Source organism: Mustela nigripes, chromosome 1 (genome assembly GCF_022355385.1).
Source record: "Mustela nigripes isolate SB6536 chromosome 1, MUSNIG.SB6536, whole genome shotgun sequence".
Taxonomy (NCBI): domain Eukaryota; kingdom Metazoa; phylum Chordata; class Mammalia; order Carnivora; family Mustelidae; genus Mustela; species Mustela nigripes.
The window spans coordinates 195777766-195800244 of record NC_081557.1 but is presented as its reverse complement, the minus strand read 5'-3'; positions in this window follow the sequence as shown (position 1 = coordinate 195800244).

Here is a 22479-nt window from a genome sequence, read left to right as displayed (position 1 = left end):
TAATGACTGAGCCACCCAGGCATCGCAGATTTGAATTTTTTTTAGTGATTTTCATGTTACTTGAAAGTTATTTGTGTCTTTTTCCATTAATAATCAGTATCAATGCTGTTCATTTAGAGATGATGGAGATGAAAGGTACATGTAGATAGGTAGATAGATAGTCTTATTTTGCCTTGTAAAAATATTGAAATTTCTTGGGCTGAGAAATAAATACTTACATTCTTCTAATGTACTGATCATCAATGTATACCAGTATGCTAGACATACACTATGAAAATGAATTATTCCCTGATCATTCATTTTGCACTATTGTATAAGTCCATATAGATATAAGTGGAGTATCATTTTGCTAATATTTGGATTGTAGATATGTTTCATCACTTGCTTTTTTTTTCTTGTTTGAAGTGAATATGTTAAAGTATTCTTAAAATGTGTTAGAATATAGTTTTCATTTTGACTGTAGTAGTAAGCAAATACTTTGACATTACTAAATCTTCTTTTGTTATCACATCACTTACATATTATTGCCTAGCCAACCATTACAAACTTAATGGCCAAAGCACAACCTTTTTTTTAAAATCACAATTCTGTGGTTTGGGAATTTGCAGAAGTCAGACTTATAGGATCTTTCCATAGTTTGGCTGTTGTGAACATTGCTGCTATAAATATTCAGGTGCATGTGCTCCTTCGGATCACTACATTTGTATCTTCAGGGTAAATACCTAGTAGTATGATTGCTGGGTTATAGGGTAGCTCTATTTTCAAATTTTTGAGGAACCTCCATACTGTTTCCAGAGTGGCTACATCAGCTTGCATACCAAGAGTGTAGGAAGGTTCCCCTTTCTTCGAATCCTCCGCAACACCTGTCATTTCCTGACTTGTTAATTTTAGCCATTCTGACTGGTGTGAGGTGGTAGCTCATTGTGGTTTTGATTTGTATTTCCCAATGCCAAGGGATGTTGAGCATTTTTTCATGTGTCTGTTGGCCATTTGGATGTCTTCTTTGCAGAAAAATGTCTGTCCATGTCCTCTGCCCATTTCTTGATTGGATTATTTGTTCTTTGGGTGTTGAGTTTGATAAGGTTTTTATAGATTTTGGATATTAGCCCTTTATCTGATATGTCATTTGCAAATATCCTCTCCCATACTGTTGATAGTCTTTTGGTTTTGTTGACTGTTTTCTTTGCTGTGCAAAAGCTTTTGATCTTGATGAAGTCCCAGTAGTTGATTTTTGCCCTTACTTCCCTTGCCTTTGACAATGTTTCTAGGAAGACGTTTCTGTGGCTGAGGTTGAAGAGGTTGCCACATGTGTTCTCCTCAAGGATTTTGATGGATTCTTGTCTCACATTGAGGTTTTCCATCCATTTTGAGTCTATTTTTGTGTGTGGTGTAAGGAAATGATCTAGTGTCATTCTTCTGTATGTTGACTGTTTAATTTTCCCAACATCATTTGTTGAAAAGACTATCTTTTTCAATTAGACAGTCTTTCCTGCTTTGTTGAAGATTAGTTGACCATAGATTTGAGGGTCCATTTCTGGGCTCTCTATTTTGTTCCATTGATCTATGTGTCTGTTTTTGTGCCAGTTCCATACTATCTTGATGATGACAGCTTTGTAATAGAGCTTAACGTCTGGAATTGTGATGCCACCAACTTTGGTTTTCCTTTTCAATATTCTTCTGGCTATTTGGTGTGTTTTCTGGTTCCATATAAATTTTAGGATTATTTTTTCCATTTCTTTGAAAAAAAAAGTTGATGGTATTTTGCGAAGGATTGCATTAAATGTGTACATTGCTTTAGTTAGGGATTTATTCCTGGACTACAAGATTGGTTCAACATCTGCAAATCAATGTGATACAATGCATTAATAAAAGAAAGAATAAGAACCATGTGATACTCTCAATAGATGCTGAAAAAGCATTTGACAAAACACAGCATCCTTTCTTGATCAAAACTCTTCACAGTGTAGGGATAGAAGGTACATACCTCAATATCATAAAAGCCATCTATGAAAATCCCACAGAGAATATCATTCTCAATAGGGAAAAATTGAGAGCTTTTCCCCTAAGGTCAGGAACACAACAGGGCTGTCTACTATGTTATTCAACATAGTACTAGAAGTCCTAGCCTGGGCAATCAGACAACAAAAAGAAATAAAAGGCAACCAAATCTGCAAAGAAGAGGTCAAACTCTGACTCTTTGTGGTTGAGTTCTGTTTTTAATAGAGTCTTTTCAGTTGCCTGGATCTTATCCAGGGAAAGATCAACAGTAGACCTGAACCTTAGACTATAAGATTGCGCTGGAGCTAAATATTTGTAAGTGGACAGCATAGGAGTGGTAGTGGTAGCCATGAGTATAAATAACAAAATCTGAATCTCAAAAACTGTTAGTTAGAATAGCAATTAAGAAGGGAAAAAGGGAGAGAAAGCCACAGAGAAACTGAGGAGGAAAGCAGAAGAGTAGTATCCCTGAAACCAAGAAAGGAAAGTGTAGAAAAGGAGCTCATTAACATTAGTGGGTCAAGGTAAAATCAGCACTTAAAGTAATCTGGGAATTGAGCAATTGGAAGGACACTGTTAATTTTGGCAGTACTGGCTTCAGTGAAATGGCAAGGTGAAAGCCTCAGTGGACGGACTGAGAGACACATGACAATTTAAGGAAGTGCCAATGACATGTGAAATTCTCAGTACAAGGGGATGGGGGTAGAAAATGATTGTTCAAGTGAATTCTGGAGCTGATAGTTTATTTATGTTAACGTGAGGAATTAGAGGCAAAGCAAGGGAATATAGACAGTAACTGGGAGAGGTTGTGGATGGTTAAATCTGGTTTTTAGATGGATGTCAACCTAAATCTAGGTTATGCATTGAAAATTGAGAAAACTTACATCCATTCTTTTAAATTAACTAGGGTAGATGTGTTGTAGATAAGTTTATAAGGGCAGGAGAATAACTGAGGTATCTCATCTTAAATAAACTTTCCCTTTGTAGTGGGTTAGTGTCCCCCAAAAAGATATGATCAAGTCTTAACCCTTTGTCTCTGTAAGATTATTTAGAAATAGAATATTTTCATATATAATTAAGGAAGGATCCCTAAATGCAACCGTCCTGGGTTAGGATGTCCAAAGAAGGTTATCCTTACAAGAGCCAGAAAAGAAGGCACAGAAGGGAAAGCCATGTGAAGATGAAGACAGTGATTGCTGCCATACAGCTACAAGTCAAAGAATCCCAAGGGTTGTCGACAGCCAGCAGGAGCTAAGAGAAAAGCATAACACAGGTTCAGCCTCAGAGTCTCCAGAAAGAACCAGACCTGCCAACAATTTGGGTTTGAAATTCTGGCTTCCAGAACTACGAGAGAATACATTTCTTTTATTTTATGTCATGCAATGTGTGTGTGTGTGTGTGTGTGTATGTGTTACAGGAGCCCTAGGAAAGTAATACAATTCTATTTAATGTTTGTGAAAGCATATGTGTTCAGTCACAGTTACTTGCCTGGCACCTTGGCATTAAACCAGAGAAGGAAGCTTTTTGCTGTATGAAATATGGGGTAAAGAAACTAAAGACTGAGCAGTTTATACTTAGTTATTTATGGTTCAATTCTATTCTTACTGAGAATATATTTTTAATATATTTCTTTCATTTTGAATTTATATATGAATCTAACCTGGACTGTAATTTTTCTAGAGAAAAAACTCATTTAACTTATTCCTATCTTTAGTGTTGCTGTGAGGATAGGCCTATTATCCATTAATTCTCAGTTATTTTTATATATTGGTACAATTTGCAAGAAAATATTTTTTAACAAAAACATTTTTCTTTATTTATTTTTTTTAATTAATGTATAATGTATTGGGACGCCTGGGTGGCTCAGTGGGTTAAGCCGCTGCCTTCGGCTCAGGTCATGATCTCAGGGTCCTGGGATCGAGCCCCGCATCGGGCTCTCTGCTCAGCAGGGAGCCTGCTTCCCTCTCTCTCTCTCTCTCTGTCTGCCTCTCCATCTACTTGTGATTTCTCTCTGTAAAATAAATAAATAAAATCTTTAAAAAAATGTATAATGTATTATTTGCCCCAGGGGTACAGAGCTGTGAATCATCAGACTTACACATTTCACAGCACTCACCATAGCACATACCCTTCCCAATGTCCATAACCCAGCCACCCTATCCCTACCCCCTACCCCCCAGCAACCCTCTATTTGTTTCATGAGATTAAGAGTCTCTTATGGTTCACTTCCCTCCTGATTTTATCTTGTTTCATTTTTTCCCTTCCCTACCCCCACAACCCCAGCCCTGAATCTCAATTTTCTCATATCAGAGAGATCATATGATAATTGTCTTTTTCTGATTGGCTTATTAAGGAAAAAAAAAAAAACCTTTTTTTTTTTAATTGAAGAAGTACAAGTTTCTTTTTTATTTGAAGGTAAATACAGACAAAAGTGAATATTTTCTATAATTTCCTTCATTGTTTCTTCATGAAAAAAATTCATTACTAAAGAAAAAATGAGATAGAAATAATGTATATAACAAAACAAACTTTTTTTCAGATAAGTGAGCAAACACTCAATATTTATCCAAACAATTTGACTTGTAGTTACATGAATTTTAGCAATACAGTCTGTAGAAATTAAAAATTTTTTCAAAATTATTTCTGCTAATTTTTATTTTAGGGACATTTTAATTAAAATAACATTGACTATTTGGAAACCTCCACTGTAAATAACTAATCAAAATCTGCTGCCCTATGTGCTATGGACGGAATATTTGTGTACTTGCAAAATTCATATATTGAAACCTAACCCCCAGATGATGGTATGAGGAAGTGGGGTCTTTGCAGGTGATTAAATCATTAAGATAGAGTCCTAATAAATGGGATTAGTGTCCTCATATGAGAAGCCAAGAGAGATTCCTTACCCCTTTCATCATGTGAGGTTATAGAGCAAAGGAGGCCATCTATGAACTAGGAAGCAGGCTGTCTTTAGATACCAAATCTGCTTGATTTTGGACTTCCCAGATTCGAGAACTCTGAAGAATACATTTCCATTGTTTATAAGCCACCTTGTCCATGGCACCCTCTTATAGCAGCCCAAGTAGACTCGGAATTCTAGTTTAAAAATACAGCATATAGTTTCACTTATTTGTGGAGCATAACAAAAAGCATGGAGGACATGGGGAGTTAGAGAGGAGAAGGGAGTTGGGGGAAATTGAAAGGGGAGGTGAATCATGAGAGACTATGGACTCTGAAAAACAATCTGAGGGGTTTGAAGTGGCGGGGGGGTGGGAGGTTGGGGTACCAGGTGGTGGGTATTATAGAGGGCACGGATTGCATGGAGCACTGGGTGTGGTGAAAAAATAATGAATACTGTTATGCTGAAAATAAAAATTTAATTTAAAAAAAAATACAGCTTGTTTCAAGTTTCTAGCCATTCTTTATAAAGCTTGTAATCACTGAGCCACATGAGATTATGTGCTGCAACAGAGACTGACAGCTTTCCACAATTACTCATTCCACTTCTTCTTTGTAGTCGGGCACGGAGCTATGATGTTGAAGACTTTATTCTTAAGTCTCTTTGTAGTTTGATGTGGCCATGCTACTAATTATAACAAAGGAAATGAAAATGACAGTGATGTATATAGTCTCAGAATGTACATCTCTAAGGTATTGTTTGCCTTCTACTTCCTTTCTTTCCCTTTTCTGACAGGTGTATAAACAGGACAGTGAGGGCAGCATCACCAGTTCACCTGTGGTTTGGAAGCATCTACCTTAACTAAACGTCACCACAATGTGTTGTGTAAGAGACCAATACATATAATTCTCTGGTATTTGTGCTGCATCTTTGTAGGTTATGTTCTTTACAACAAGACAATAGCTCACTAAATAACAAGCTATATAAACATTTGTTGAATTATGTACCTGGATATTATGTGAAACAAATGACATTGACCTCTTGAGAATTCAGAAGTGTATGCCAACATTGGAAATTATTTTTAGTCAAATTTATTGCTTTGTGGGTTTGTTTTGTTTTTCCCCAGGAGAAAAGAAAATAGAAAATTCAGACTGGAAATCACATACCTGCTGAAAAGTTAATGTAGATCACTGCTTCAGACAATTTCTTAAACAAAAAGACATGGTTTCAAATTAAAGGGTGGAAACCTTTAAAAAAATAGGAATCAGGGAAAGGCAAGAGGTGGTAATTAATTAAATAGGAAGTGGTAGTAAAGTGCCACTGTGAAAAAAGGTCAATGTTATTCTCAAATGTACATACAGAATAACTTCTTGTAAAGCAGACAAGTTAATGTTTGAGAAAACAATCTTGTTCCTAGGACATCTAAATCCTACTGTGATGCATTATCCTTTTGCTTAAGGAGATAAAATAAATTTCAGAAGAGGAAAATAATTCTGGGCTTAATAAAACATATTTTCTATATTTACAGTGGACCTATAGTAGTTATCATCCTCAAATTAATTAAGTATATTTCCCCTTCCTTAAAATAATCCTTGTTTTATTGTCTGTATAAATACCGAGTCAGTTACACCCTGATTTTTAAGGAAAAAATATCACCTAATTTACATGTGACATCCAAATGATATATTTGATGTTCACTATGTAACTGAATTGCTGTGATCAAATATTTGAATTAAGAATAAAAACAATTTTAATATACTATACAAAGGAAAAATAATAGCATTACATGGAAATTATTTTAAATGTTTATTTCGAAATCAAGCATGAGTATTTTTAGAATGATTTTAATTAAAGCCTAATTTAGGACTTAGAATTCAGAGGATTCTTTATAATGTGACACGGTGTATTAGTTGGGGAGGGAGATAATTGGCTAATAATTTAAAAATCAGCATCTACCTGACTATTCCTCGTCCCTCCTCCCCCCGTCACCCACACAGAAAGAAGGCACCCTTCATCTGTATCAATTAGGTTTCACCAATGATAATGGTTTTCATTTAAAATAAACACGTGTTTAATTGATCTTACGTGTAAACACAGGTAAGAAAATTCTCCCCAACCTGTTTTCTCAGTTCTTCTGCTAGGAGTCTGAATAGGACAACTTCCAATCATTTATGCCAGGTTAGAAGCCCTGTTAAAATATGTGTCTCTCAGGGCACCTGGGTGGGTGGCTCAGTTGGTTAGGCAACGGATTTGATTTCTGCTGCGGTTACGAGCTCAGGGTCATGGGATTGAGCCCTGCATGGGGCTCCTTACTCAGTGGGGATCCCACTTGAGATTCTCTCTCCTGCTTCCTCTGTCCCTTGCCCCCCTTAAAAAAATTCTACTCAGCTGGGGACCCCATCTAGTAATATTTATCATGTTTTACAAGCAATAAATACTCTATCCTTGTGAAGGTAGATGTATTCACCAAACTCAAACTCAAATCTCTCTCAGAAAGTCATGAGGTTTTGCCAAAACTTCGGAGGCAGAAGCACAGGTGGCTTCATGTCACACCTACTGTGATGGAGTTGCCTTATCCTTCCTGGATACCCTTTACTCACGCTGCTACCATCCATGGCTCAAAGTAAGTGGCAACCACTTCAACAGTGCTCTTCATTCACTTCCCCACTGAAAAATACTACTCTCTACAGCACTAGAACATTCCGTTGTCTTTGTCCTCTTACGAAAAGTGAACTGGTCGCATCCAGAGTTTATGTAGGGAAAAGTAAAGCAGGCAGAGTAGAGAAGATCAAGGTGTGGGTCACATGGTCCAGACAGAGGTTTGGTAGAACATCAGAGAAAACTGGGAGAGTTCTGTACCTTCTAATATTTATTTCCATTTACCTTACCAGAAAATTTAAAACATATTTAGTGGTGGGAGGTAAAACACAGAACATAATGAGATTTGGCACAGTGTACTCCCCCTCCACCCTGGGAAGGGCCCAGAGCTAGAAAATGCATTCTTTCCAATGCCTAGCTGGGGAGATCTTTCTCTAATACTCCTCTCCTTTCTTTTAACTAAGTATTCATAGACTAAATACTTCTGGGGTTTTGTTTCTTTTCTTTAAATACATATTTGGTAATGTTTAAAATACAATGTTAGTTTTGAATGAAATCTCAGAGGACACAAATATGAACCCTAGCATCACCTCAGTCTTTCTCGGCAGTTACTCTGTGCACTAATCTGCTTTCCAGTGAGGTTTCTGTCAGATGGGCCCTGCATATATTCCTAGACTCAGCAAAATGCCAATCAAAACAAAAACAAAAACAAAAAACACCAAAGCAAAAGCAAAAGCAACACCAAAACAAACAAAAGAACTCAGCAAAAAACAAGCAAACAAACAAACAAAAACATTTTCCTCCAGCCTGGGTTAGATGCTTGCCACATATTTCCACAGAATAGCATGCTTACTTCTATCATAACAGTCCTTCCCACAGGTTGCAACAGTCGCTGTCCTCACTCGATTGTAAAACGTTACTGAATTGCAGCTTTCTTTCATTTGTAATCTCAGGAAACTAGTGTAGGTGTCCTCAACAGTTACTTGCTGAACAATCAAATGAACTACTTACTTTACACATATTAAATTGCAGTTCCTATGGATTAAGGGACTCATGGTTATTAAATTACTTGCAAACTGAAGACATGGCTCCTGCCTGTTAGGTCAAATCTCTCATCATTTTGAATTATGTCCACTGGGAATCAGTTGCTTTCTCCTTCAACTTCTCTGTGTCTTACCAACGTCTATTTATAACTATGAGTATTTTGACCAAGAAAAACATTAGCTAGGAAAGCTAAGTGCATAAAGAGAAACTGTTTAAAAAAACCTTTACTTGTGTTTTATCGCTCTGTGATTTTCTACAGCAACTGTTTATAAGTCTTCCCTAACCTGGTGTCACATCTGTAGGAAACTGTAGGGGCAAAAAAAAAAAAAAAAAGTGCAAAATACGTGTCTCAGTTTGGTGAACAGCAGTCTGATTAGACAGTGCTGAGGCGCATATTGGCTCTGTCACAGAAAACTCGTGAAATGTCTTGAAAGAATTATTGGTGCAAGGTCTTAAAGAATTAAACACCTGCCAATTTCTCACCCTTTTTCTTTCTGATACATAAGAAGATTACAGATTATAGAATTTAAAGAGGTTTGCTTTTTTCTCCTAAGATTCTTTTTTTCCCCAAGGTGGACTAATGGATTTTGTTTTATTCAACCAGTCAGAACAATCAATCAGCTTTTCTAATGAAGCAGCTATCTTCAGCATGGAATAAATTTTATGACAAAAAATAAATAAATATTGAGATCCTTTAGGATAATCCTTCCTTTAGATATAAAGCAATTGAAGCTCAGGGAAGGTAAGCCATGAGCTCATGATCATACTAATTAAGGGCTAGAATAACATTAGTTCCTGACTTGAAACCCGTTTATTTTCATTATATTAGCTTATTTCATTTCATAAAAACAAAATTGTCAAACTCTTTAAGGATTTTTATTTAAAAGAATCTAAAACTTTGATAACATCATGTCTGATTGATGTCAATATGAAAATGAGAAATAAATGCATCAGTGGTTCTCTAAGTAGGATAAACCACACATTTCTTAAAGTTGGCTATTATTCAAAAATGTAAAAAAGAAAATAGGTGGAGTTCATTTTATCCTTCTATCTCATGATGATCTCTACTTTTGTCATGTAGTCAATTATGATTTATTTGTAGTTTTCAAGTTTGATCTTCCCCACACACTAAGTTTTATTTTCTTGGTTGTTTTATGTATAGCATTCTTCCATGTAACCTAGAAATTATAGGAGATCTTGGGGTTTGGGTTCCACACCAGATCGAATATCACAATAAAACAAGTCAAATGTTTTTAGGCAAACGGGCTTGAGCAGTGAAAACTGAATAAGGTAAAAGGGCCCACAGCAGAAACCAGACTGAATGCAAACAGATTCATTACATGGCCTCCCTCAAAATTTCCAAAGGCCCTAGCTGATCAATAGGGCTACTTGCAACCAGGCAAAGATACCCCAAAAAAGGAAAATTCCATATGCTCTCATTTCTCTTCCCTCTCCCCTATAACTATGGCTCCCCAACACAGTCTCCTGCAGACAGTCTCCCCTTTGCTGTCCTGCCTGTTACTCCCCTGCCGTGGATTCAGTAAACTTCTATCTCCTCTGTTCTGTCTTGGGTGAATTCTTTCACCTCCCATGCCCCCAGCTTGCACATGATAAGGTTTCCCCACATAATGTATTTTTTTTTTGGTTCCCTAGTGCATATAATATGTTATGTTTACAGTATACTGTAGTCTATTAAGCTTGCACTAGCATTTTCACTAAAGAAACAATACGTATCCCTTAATTATGAAATATTTTATTGTTAAAAAAATGCCAACCATTATCTCAGCTTTCAGCGAGTCATAATCACAGGCTACAAATCACCAAAACAAATATAATATTAATAAAACATCTAAGATATTGTAAGGATTACTAAAATGTGACACAGAGATATGAAATGAGCAAATGGTGTTGGAAAAATGGTGTTGACTAACTCGCTCGATGCAGGGATGCCAGAAATGTTCAGTTTGTAAAAAACTCAGTATCCAGAAAGCAAACTAAAGTTAACCAAAATAAAATGAGGTACACCTGGACTTCTCTTTTTCTAAGACAGCAAACTCCTTTCATGTCAGATTGAATGTGCTGATTCAAACGTAGAATTCTATGGAGAGGTTGCACTTTAAAAATCTTATGTGTAGAAGTCTATCATAGAATGTATACTCTGTCACCTTTTGACGGCACAGTAGAGAAGAATGAGACACAAACAAGTTAGCTTTAAGAGAATGGGAGAAGGGGACAACAGTAGAAAAGACTGTCGCCCCGAAAAACTTTTTAGTTTTATATGTATTAGAAAGTGAAAAACAACCAACAAAGAAGTTGGAGTAGATTATACAATGACATGAGTCTTGTAGATGCATAAGAAGAAAGACAAAATACGTCAGGTTATGTAGTACATGACCTATAGTGAGCAAGCCCAAACAAAAGAATTGTCTGACTAACCGCTGATGCTCTCCAGGGAAGGGGAGATAATGGAAAAATGAAGCAGGCTGAGCCCCTTTCTGAGCAGTCCAGGCATTCCCAGCTGCTCGGCTTCAAGAATATCTATCATCTTTTCCCCCAGAGGACTGTTGCCAGTACATGTTTTTCTTAAGGCTATATCTAAGCATGCTTGGTAACTAGCATAATTTCTCATAGGTTGTATTTTAAACAGTACATTGTTCTAAGGAATGGTTACAATATTCTAGTTTGTATAATTTAGGGAGTGAATTAATTTGTTAGAGCTGCCCTAAAAAAGTACTACGGACTGGGTTGGTGACTTGAACAACACATATTTATTTTCTCATAGTTCTAGAGACTAGAAGTCAGAGATCAAGGTTTGGTTTCTTTCTTTTATTCTTTCTTTTTTTTTTTTTTAATTTCTTTTCAGCATAACAGAATTTATTGTTTTTGCACCATACCCAGTCCTCCATGCAATCTGTGCCCTCCTTAATACCCACCATGTTGCTCCCACAACCTCCCACCCACCTCCCCTTCAAAACCCTCAGATTGTTTTTCAGAGTCCATAGTCTCTCATGGTTCACCTCCCCTTCCAATTTCCTTCAACTCCCTTCTCCTCTCTAACTCCCCATGTCCTCCATGTTATTTGTTATGCTCCACAAATAAGTGAAACCATATGATAATGGACTCTCTCTGCTTGACTTATTTCACTCAGCGTAATCTCTTCCAGTCCTGTCCATGCTACAAAAATTGGGTATTCATTCTTTCTGAAGAAGGCATAATACTCCATAGTGTATATGGACCACATCTTCCTTATCCATTTGTCCATCGAAGGGCATCTTGGTTCTTTCCACAGTCTGTCGACCAATGTTTATAGCAGCAATGGCCATGGTTGCCAAACTGGAAAGAACCGAGGTTTGGTTTCTTTTGAGGCTGTCTTCTTCATTGGCTGACAGATGACTTCCTTCTTGTCCTTCCTTACATGGTCTCTCTGTGTGCCCTCCCCCCTCTGGTATCTCTTTGTGTGTAAACTTTTTTATAAGGACACCAGTGAGTTTGGATTAGGGCCTACTCTGAGGCCTCATCTTATATAATCACCTCTTTCAATGCCCTGTTTCTCATTACAATCAGACTCTGAGGTATTGGGGGGCATTAGATCTTCAACATATACATTTTGCAGAGAACACAATTCAGCCCTAACAGGCAGCATATACTTCAAACATATTAAGGAATAGGTTCTGCAGTGTGATGAAGCACTGACACTGAGGAAAGCTCTCTGGTTTAAGAGTTAATAGCTCTGAGTATTAGACCTATTTCTGTCTACTCTTGTACAAGTCAAAAATCTTTCTATATTTTGATAACCTCAATAGTGAAATGAAAAGGTGGGACCAAAAGACTCACTAAAGTTCAATGATCCATGAAATTTTTAAATATGTAAAAATTCATTTTGATTTCATACTACTTCTGATATATTTTCCATAATACAAAATAATGAAGTTCCAATTTCTCAAGGTTCTTAGGCTATCTTTTAAAATAAGAATATAACTCTTTCCACTTTGTTGCCTTCAAAGTTTTGCTATCAGGACTGTGTTAAAAATGCAAAATGAATTTTTAACAGAGCATTGACACTTGCATTGTTAATGTGCCTTCAGGCATGTAATTAGCTGAGAAGTTTAATCTTTTATATTCCAAAGTTTGATCAGAATGCATAAGTTCAGAAAAGCTATAAAGTATTGACCAGCATCTTTGATAAAAAAAAAAAAAAGTTTTAAACAAGCACTTGAAGTTTCTTTCTGTGAGTGCCAATGCTCCTTGTTGATTCTCAATAACTATATTAAATATAATAAGATGTTTATTTTTCTCTTATGAATATCAACCAAAACCAAAACATCTATTATTTTTCACTTTTTGAGACATTTATTTTGTTTGGGGATATTTGAAAAGGGTCATATGTAACTTTCTGATAAATGAATAAAGATGAATGATTCATCTTTAACAAACCTTATCATCCATTAAGGAAAATTAAAAAAAAAAGTCTGCTAGGTGACTATATTAGATAAAATTATAGTATAGGCTATTTAGATAAATTTAATGTATTTCCCACTTACTTATGTTGTGTAAATAGTAACACACACTTATTTCTGTAACATTCAATTTCATATAGAATGGGTAAGAGTTATTTCTTATATGAGATTAGAAAACATTAAGATTGTGCTGGAAACTGGTGATTCAGTTGAGTAAAGACCAGAAAAAGATCTCTTGCATAAGAATTGAAAACATATCTGAATTGGAGATAATTAGAGATATTAACCACATCAGTCTGGAGGTAATTTTCTTTCATTTGAAGAACTTATGCATAGGTATACACTCTAATTGTTCAAAAGCTGTCTCTCTAATTACTTTTATATCAACTCATTGTTCAACAGAGAGTAGGTGGTAAGTAAATCTTGTTCATTACAAGTTGCACTGGCTTAAGAGGAAGGTCAGATTTATATGGTGTTTCTGCTTTAGGGAAAATGTGAGATTAGTTCTGCTGTGATTATGCTGTGATTATGTAGAGGTTAAAGTTAAGAGAGGTTAAAGTTTGGAATAGGAATAATGCGGACCATTACAGCAAGGAGACATAATATTATCACGGTATAAAATAAACTTTAGTGGTAGGAAAACTATTAAAAACAAAACAAAACAAACAAAACAAAACAAAACTCTTCTAAGAAAAGGCCACTCCTATGGCTGAGATAATCCTGATCTCAGTATTTTAAAAATATAATCGAAGTTTATTTGCAATCCATTCTCTTCAGAAAACAGCTATTCACAGATTAATGAGATAATACAATTACTTTACAAAGAATTCTTGGATCTAGTTGGAAACAGAAACAGAAATATGAATGAAAAAATGTGATCTGTCCTATTTTTGTGCTCCCATAATATTGGATACATCTTATTGGGATGGTGTAGTACTCATTACATTCTACTTCAGATTTATCTATTGTATAGCCATTTCATTCACTACCTTATAAGCTTTTTGAGTTATAACTTGGTCTCAGTTGTATTTTATTGCCCACAACACCATTGATTCTTTCAAAAAATATTTGTTAAATCTTTGCTATGTGACAATTACATTGTTATGTACACTTTATAATTGACTGGAAATACACTGTTTCTTCTGTCTTGTGTTCCATGGGGATGTGCATGTGTGTGAGTGCACGCGCATTCATGCGCGTGCACGCGGACACACACACACACACACACACACAATACATGACCAATGTCTAATGTATTTAAAGAACAGCAGTATTGGGGAATGTGAATGGAAATAGCCCTGTGGAAGTCAGATAAGGGTATCCAGCTGCAGAGTGCTTCACATAAGATTAGAAAGATGGGTAGGATTTTATGTTGTGGACAATAGAGAACAAAAATTTGCAAAGCATGGCATTGTAGGAATCCCCTGTATTGGGGAATTACAGGGATTTTAATATTATAAAGGATCCTCAAGTTAGAGTAACGGGATATATATTTCAGGTGGTGATCTATGTATGGCAGAATGAAAGTCAGAAAGGAAGAAGGAGATGAATAAAAGAAAGAGGAGATGCCCTTGATCAATAGAAAACAGAACAGATCATAGAAGGATCTTCCATCATGGTACAGTGTTTGCATTTTATACAGTTGAGAAGAAAGATATGTTGAAGAAATTTAGTGGAGAGTGACTTAGTAAAATACTGTACATCAATTAGATTTTTTGACAGGCAAGAGATGCATAGATTTTTGAATTGAGGAAGTATAACACTTGAAAGTCTACTCTAGACTTTGAAGTTATATTAACTGGCGATGGACCTACGTATCTTTATTTTAGCAAGCACTGCCAGGTTATTCCTGGGTAGGTAGTTGTTGAAATATACTTTGACAATACTGCTTTAGAAGCAGATTTGAATGTTGTTTCTGTGGATCATATTAAATATTAAGGAGGTGGGTTTGAAATCTCACTCCTAACTAAGAGTAGTGAGGACAATAATTTGTCACAAGTGTATCTGTGTACACATGCGGGTTGCCTCCAAACCTTTAAAATCTGTATCCTATTTTATTCACCTACAATTCAGTGATTAATGTTGGTTAATTTTTTCCCATTTTAAATGAGGAAAAGTGTGATTATAGTAGATAAATGATTTATTCCAAGTCACACGGAAATTGAGAAAAGAGGAAAAACCAGCACTAAATATACATGATTCCTTGGGTCATTGGAATTTCGTCTCCATCTCACTACATTGAAGACACCAGACAAATTCTTGACATTTCTTCTTTTCATAAGTAAAATGGTCAGTTCAGACTAGGGGTTCTCAACTAATTGTATTTTGGCCCCCGAAGGGCACATTTGGCAACCTGTTTGATTAACACACATTGGGGCGTGGGAGTGCTACTGACCTCTAGTGAACAGAGGCCAGGGTTGCAGCTGAACAATCTGCAGGGCAAGGACAGTCCCACAGCCACAAAATAACCCAGGCCAAAATGTCAATAGGAAGTACATATTAAGGTTCATATAGCTATTCCAGCTGTAAATTTCAGTGAATATAAAATTAATTGTGCACCCAGTGCACCAAATAGGACACATTTGAGAAAATGTTAATGTTCTAAGACTTGGATTTCTTTTTTCTTTCCCCCTCCCCCTCCCCCTCCTCCTCCTCCATCTTCTTCTTTTATTCCTGAATAAATATTTCATAATCTCTCAGTTTCTGTTTATTCCTTATATCTTTTAGGCTCAACACCTGTGTTACTTCATTTTTTGTGTGGTCTAAATATTCTGTTGAAAAGTAAGGAATGCATTAAGGTTCACTGATTTCTTACTATGTGTTAGGCAATTTCACATATGTTGATGCACTTTATCTTTAAAACTATATATTAAAATTGGCATTAATACTGCTGCTACCCTTATCGGGCTTAGAAATAATGGTTTGGTTTTCCTTGGCAAAGAAATGAGCTGATCATTCTTGTCTACATATCTTTTATTTTTTTAATTTTTTATAAACATATATTTTTATCCCCAGGGGTACAGGTTTGTGAATCGCCAGGTTTACACACTTCACAGCACTCACCATAGCACATGCCCTCCCCAATGTCCATATCCCCACCACCCTTCTCCCAACCCCCACTCCCCCCAGCAACCCTCTGTTTTGTGAGATTAAGAGTCACTTATGGTTTGTCTCCCTCCCAATCCCATCTTGTTTCATTTATTATTCTCCTACACACACACACACACACACACACCATACACATATACTTTCTTCTAAGTTATACAACTTATACATGTTAACCCCCCATGCTGCATCACCACTTCCTTATATCAGGGAGATCATATGATAGTTGTCTTTCTCTGCTTGACTTATTTCACTAAGCATGATACCCTCTAGTTCCATCCACGTCATTGCAAATGGCAAGATCTCATTTCTTTTGATGGCTGCATAGTATTCCATTGTATATATATATACCACATCTTCTTTATCCATTCATCTGTTGATGGACATCTAGGTTCTTTCCATAGTTTGACTATTGTGGACATTGATGCTATAAACATTTGGGTGCACATGCCCCTTCGGATCACTACATTTGTATCTTTAGGATAAATACCCAGAGGAGTCAAGATGGTGGAGAAGTAGCAGGCTGAGACTACTTCAGCTAGCAGGAGATCAGCTAGATAGCTTATCTAAAGATTGCAAACACCTACAAATCCATTGGCAGATCGAAGAGAAGAAGAACAGCAATTCTAGAAACAGAAAATCAACCACTTTCTGAAAGGTAGGACTGGCAGAGAAGTGAATCCAAAGGGACGGGAAGATAGACCCCAGGGGGAGGGACCAGCTCCCGGCAAGTGGCGGAGCAACGGAGCACAAAATCGGGACTTTTAAAAGTCTATTCCACTGAGGGACATCGCTCCAGAGCTAAACTGGGGTGAAGCCCATGCGGGGTCAGCGTGGCCTCAGGTCCCGCAGGGTCTACATATCTTTTTAATAGCTGGGTCTGGTTAAACAGTCTGAACCTCAGCATCAACTCACATTGTGCAGGATTTTCATCATGCTGCAGAAGTGAGATTTTCAGGAAGAAAGGCAGATCAGCATATGTCTCACAGGACCCAATCACAAACATTGCAGAGAAACAGAATGTTAAAGTTTTTGTCATTTTTAGGAGACTCTATCAGTAGCAAGCAAAGGGTTTATTCGGCAAATGGAAAAAAAAATACAAACAAACAAACCAAAAAAAAAAAAAAAAAAAAAACCAGAGGATTTAATCAATAAAACTGAGTATTTACAACTCCAAACTTGTCACTAATTAGCAATGTGATTGGGAGAAATTCAATATCTTTGTTCTCATTTTTTTAAACTATAAGCTTGGAATGGAACATTTCTAACATCCTTTCCAGTTTTATAAAGCAATTTCTGTTTTTGTAAATCACTCATTTGGAATTCACTTGGAGAGGGTGATATTTGTTTCACAATGATCATGTATAAATTGTATAACTTAGAAGAAAGTATATGTGTATGGGGTGTGTGTGTGTGTGTGTCTGTGTGTGTTTTAATTTCCTACAACTCTTTAAGGTCTGATGATTTTTAAAATGTACATATACTTTCTCGTTTTAAACAAAACTTGATGGTGCCTGGGTGGCTCAGTGGGTAAAGCTTCTGCCTTTCCCTTAGGTCATGATCCTAGGGTCCTCTGATGAAGCCCAGCAGGGGCTCCCTGCTGAGAGGGAAATCTGCTTCTCTCTCTGCCTCTGCCCCTCAGCCCTGCTCATGCTCTCAGTTTCTCTCTCTCAAATACATGGATAAAATCTTCTAAAAACAAAACAAACAAACAAACAAAAAACCCTCGATTTTCCAGTCACAGTGCAAATATTTTTAAACTATGTAATAATTTTAAGTAAAAGTTTTTAATTGGTACTGGAGATAAAGGGTCATATCTAACAGGACAATTAGATAGACTGACTTGGGATAGAAACTTATAGGATACTTCAAGATAACTCATCTCCATTCTGAAGAGACCAAATACAAAAAAGCCATGACTTTTTAGAGTTTTCCTAGTCTGTCCTTCTCTAGATTCTGGACAGTTATCTGTTCATGCGGGTGTGTTGAAGCAGTAGTGTGCATATTGGATTAAAATAGAAAAAGAACACTGGAAGACTGCATTTTCATAGCAAATACAACAGCTTCTGGCTTTATTTGATATTACTGTCATTATGAAAAGAAGGTACAGTATTTTGGCTAGTTCTTCTTTTCCTTCACTCCTCATCCAGACGGAACCTCAGCTGTGCTTTTTTTTTTCTTTTCTCTTAGGCTCTTTCTTTCTTTCTTTCTTTCTTTCTTTCTGTCTTTCCTTTTTTTTTTTTTTTGAAGAATAATTGACATACAACATTATATTAACTTCAAGTGTACATCATAATGATTTGATATTCATAGGCATTATGAAATGGTACACATAATAAGCCTTGTTGCCTTTTGTTACCATACAAAGTTATCACAATATTATTGACTGAATTCCATGTGCTGTACATTACCTCCCTGTGTCTTATTTATTTTATAACTGGAAGACTGTACCTTTTAATCCCTTCCACCTATTTCATATATCTCTTCACACTTCCTCCCTCTGGAAACCATCAACATTCTCTATATGAGCCTGTTTATATTTTGTTTTGTTTTGTTTTGTTTTTGTTTTTCAGATTCCACATGCGAGTGAAATTATATAGTATTTGTCTTTCTCTGACTTATTTAGCTTAACATAGTACCTTTTGGTATATCCATGTTGTCACAAATGTCAAGATTCTGTTTTTTATGGCTGAGTAATATTTCATTTTATATACTACATCGTTTTTATTCATTCATTAACGATGGACATTTAGATTGCTTCTTTGCCTTGGCTATTGCAAATAATGCTGTGATGAACACAGAGGTATATATGTCTTTTTAAATTGGTGTTTTCATTTCCCTTGAATGAATGCATACAAGTAGAATTGCCAGATTATATAATAGTGCTGTTTTTAATTTTTTTGGAGTATAGTTGACACATGGAGTGATGTTAGCTTCAGATGTACAATATAGTGATACAGCAACTCTGACCAAATGCTTTGCTCACCACAAGGGTGAGCATACAATGTTCTTATAGCACCATTGACTATATTCCCTATGCCATGCTCTTCATTCTTATGACTTATTCATTCCATAACTGAAATGATTTCTACTTTTTACTCTTCTTTACAATGTGACTTTATTTAGAAATAGAATCTTGGAAGATATATTTAGTTGAGATGATATCACACTGGATTAAAGGTGAATACTAAGTCTGAAAACTTATAAGAAAGAAGAGAACACAGCCATGCAGAGAAGATCATTTTAAGATGGAAGTAGGCAGAGATTGGAATTATGCTATCAAAATAATGTAAAAACTACATGGGGCTTGCAGAAGTTGGAATAGATAAGAAAGTGTCTCTCCCTAGAGTCTTCAAAGGGAGCACTGTCTTGCTGAGGTCTGCATTTCAGAATTTTATCCTACAGAATTATGAAAAAATAAATTTCTGTTGTTTTAGGGCACTCAGCTTGTTATACACCGTTTTGCCAGGTCTAGAGAAGTAATTAAATTTTGGTACTCAGAAACGGTGTGCATTTGTATCATATATTTGAAAATATGAAAGTTTCTTTGGAATTGAGTAATGAGTTGACAACAAATATAAAAGCATATGATAGAAAAAGACTGGGTCTCTTTAAAGAGACTACTGGAGGAAATATGGACATAAAAGGTGCTTCTGTTGAGCTCTCAGAAGTAAAGAAGAAAAAAAATGAGTAAAGGAGAAACACATTATTGGACATTGGGGAAAAAAAACAATCTGTGTTATTTAAAAAAAAAAAAATTCTTGGCTGCACGGTATACTTCTGTTGGGCAGAAAGTAGAACATGTGAGCAATGAACTTGAATATTTAGCTGAGGACATTTCCAAACCAAATGTTGAAGTTGTAGCCTGGTTTCTCCTGCTGCTATAGTAAAATGTGAAGAGAATGAGATAAAATAAGGAAGAATCTGTTAAACAAAATGGAATCAGAAACTGATGTTGTGGAAAATTCTCAGCTTATTTTTATTTTTAAAAAAATGCTAAAGCATACTTTGGAAAGGATGCCAAGAGTGAGGATGACAATCTTTTGTTGGAGATATTAGGTATGTGACTCATGGATCCAATAACTCATCTCAGCAGAGCCAGAAGTAGAGATGAAGTTGCCCAGAGAACCCTTGGAAAGGGAGAATCCATGGAGAACACTTGTGTCTAATGGTATGGATCCTCTTGACAAATACAGGTAAAAGGCATGGTTCTCAAGAATGTCAAGCCAGGGAAACACTGCAAATGGATTGTACCTCGAGTTTCACCCATAACTGATTTATATAATGTGTTTCAGGAGTTTTTGAGTTGATGATATTTATATGAGATTTTGAACTTAGAGTTGATAGTGGAATGAGTTAAGACTTTTGAGAATGTTGGGGTGGAGTGAACTTGTTTTGCATGTAGAATGAATGCAAAATTTGGAGGAACAGAGGATGACCTGCAGTGGGTTAGTGTACCCCAAAATTCACATCCAGCCATCCAATTTATGGTAGTTTGTTATGGTAACGTTGAAGGGCACAGGAATTAACTCAGAAAGATTTTCTGAGTTTATTTATTTTGATAAAATATTTGATATATTTTATAATATTTATAATATTTGATATTTAATAGATTTATTTTTTATAATACTCTTGCCCGTTCCCTATCCAGTACATTCCCAAACAGGTAACATTCTTCTCAACTAAAACAGGACTGAGATTAGCTTTCAAACTGTTACATCGTGGTAGTCTGCATCAGTGAAGTTCATTCATAGTGCTAACTTGTTACAGATAGTCAAAATTCAACATTGGCTCCCAACATTGAATGCACAAGCAACATCAGCTGTGTAGTCAAACAAAAGAAATATCTAGGATCAAACGTTTAAATATTTCAGTCCTAGCTGAGGCCTTCCAGAATCATAGTTAACACAAGAATCACAAATGCATCATGGTACATTATGCTTCAAAGTTGGTAATTTGTATTCTTTAAGATATAGTTTATGTTCATTTCTGCACTTTAAGTAACTTTACATCTTTCTAAAGTTCTAATGTAAAATAAATAATCTCTTAAAAGAATGGCACAGACCTTGCTTACTTTTGTAGCACCTTCCTCATTCTCAGAAAGACTGGACACACAGTTGAACACTTCATATTCCTGATAGATGATGAAAAAAAAATCACAAAGTCTTCATTGAGTGTACAGTCTCTTAAACTGTCTTTCATATGTATGTAAAGCAGCAAGTAAATGCAAATAATTTTTCTCTTTAACACTGATTTCTTTCTGCTTTTCCTGGTAGTCAAAAGAGGTTTAAAAATATTCCCTTCTTAGCTCACTCAGGAGAACTACAGATTGTTTAGGACAGAAAACAAATAGTGAAATAGATGTGAAAAAGGAGTTCCAAAGCATATAAAAAGCTAATATAAAGAACTCCATAAAGGCAGAGTATATTGTATAACCTGTACTGTGAATAACAACCCTGAGCGCACTGAGAATATAATATGCTTCTTTATCCCTTTCTAGAGCTGTTGATGCCATTAAATATCAGGAGATCCTGAGGCTAGTTCTGTGAACACCTTTAATAACAGTGAAGTGTAAGGTAAGTTATTGACATGATAGCTCTTTATTTTGCTTTGATTTGGCAATAAATAGTAGGTATTTAGGTAAATTATGCAAAGAATAACTGACCACTATATTTCAATATCTATTCTATTTTCAATTCATTGCTTGAAGTAAATTGTGTGCAAATATACAAACTATAAAACTAATAAAACTACAAATTAATAAAAATAAAATATAAAATTAATCATGAATAATATTGTATGTATTTAGTATTTTATTCCAGAGCTTAAAATGTGTCTCTTCAATCACATTTCTTTGCCCTTACTCTATGCCAATTCTGATTAGGAGCTATTTTAATAACTCATCTTAATAAAAGAGATTGAGAAGGCAAATGTTTGTTATTACAAATATATACCCTTTTCTGAACAGCTTGAGAAACATAACAATTATAAATATACTTCATTCACTTATGTGTTCTTACATATGATAAATTTGAGAGTATTCTACTGAAGATAGAACAATGTATGAATATAATCTCAAGAGATAGAGATAGATAGATGATAGATAGATAGATAGATAGATGATTGATGGATAGATAGACAGATAGACTGTTTTTAGGCCTGAAAGCAGGGAACTCAGGTTGGTTTTGGTCAAGGTTTAACTATAAATGGAAATAAAAGGGAAAAATATTTCTGATTTCATATTCCTCTTATTCCTCTGAAAGCTTTAATTTTTCAATTTGTTTTATGTTGTATTGAGAGAATATTTTTAATGGAAATAAAGATTCCAACTCTTCTAGTATCTGTGATTGTTTCTATGATGTTAATGTAAAAAGTAGA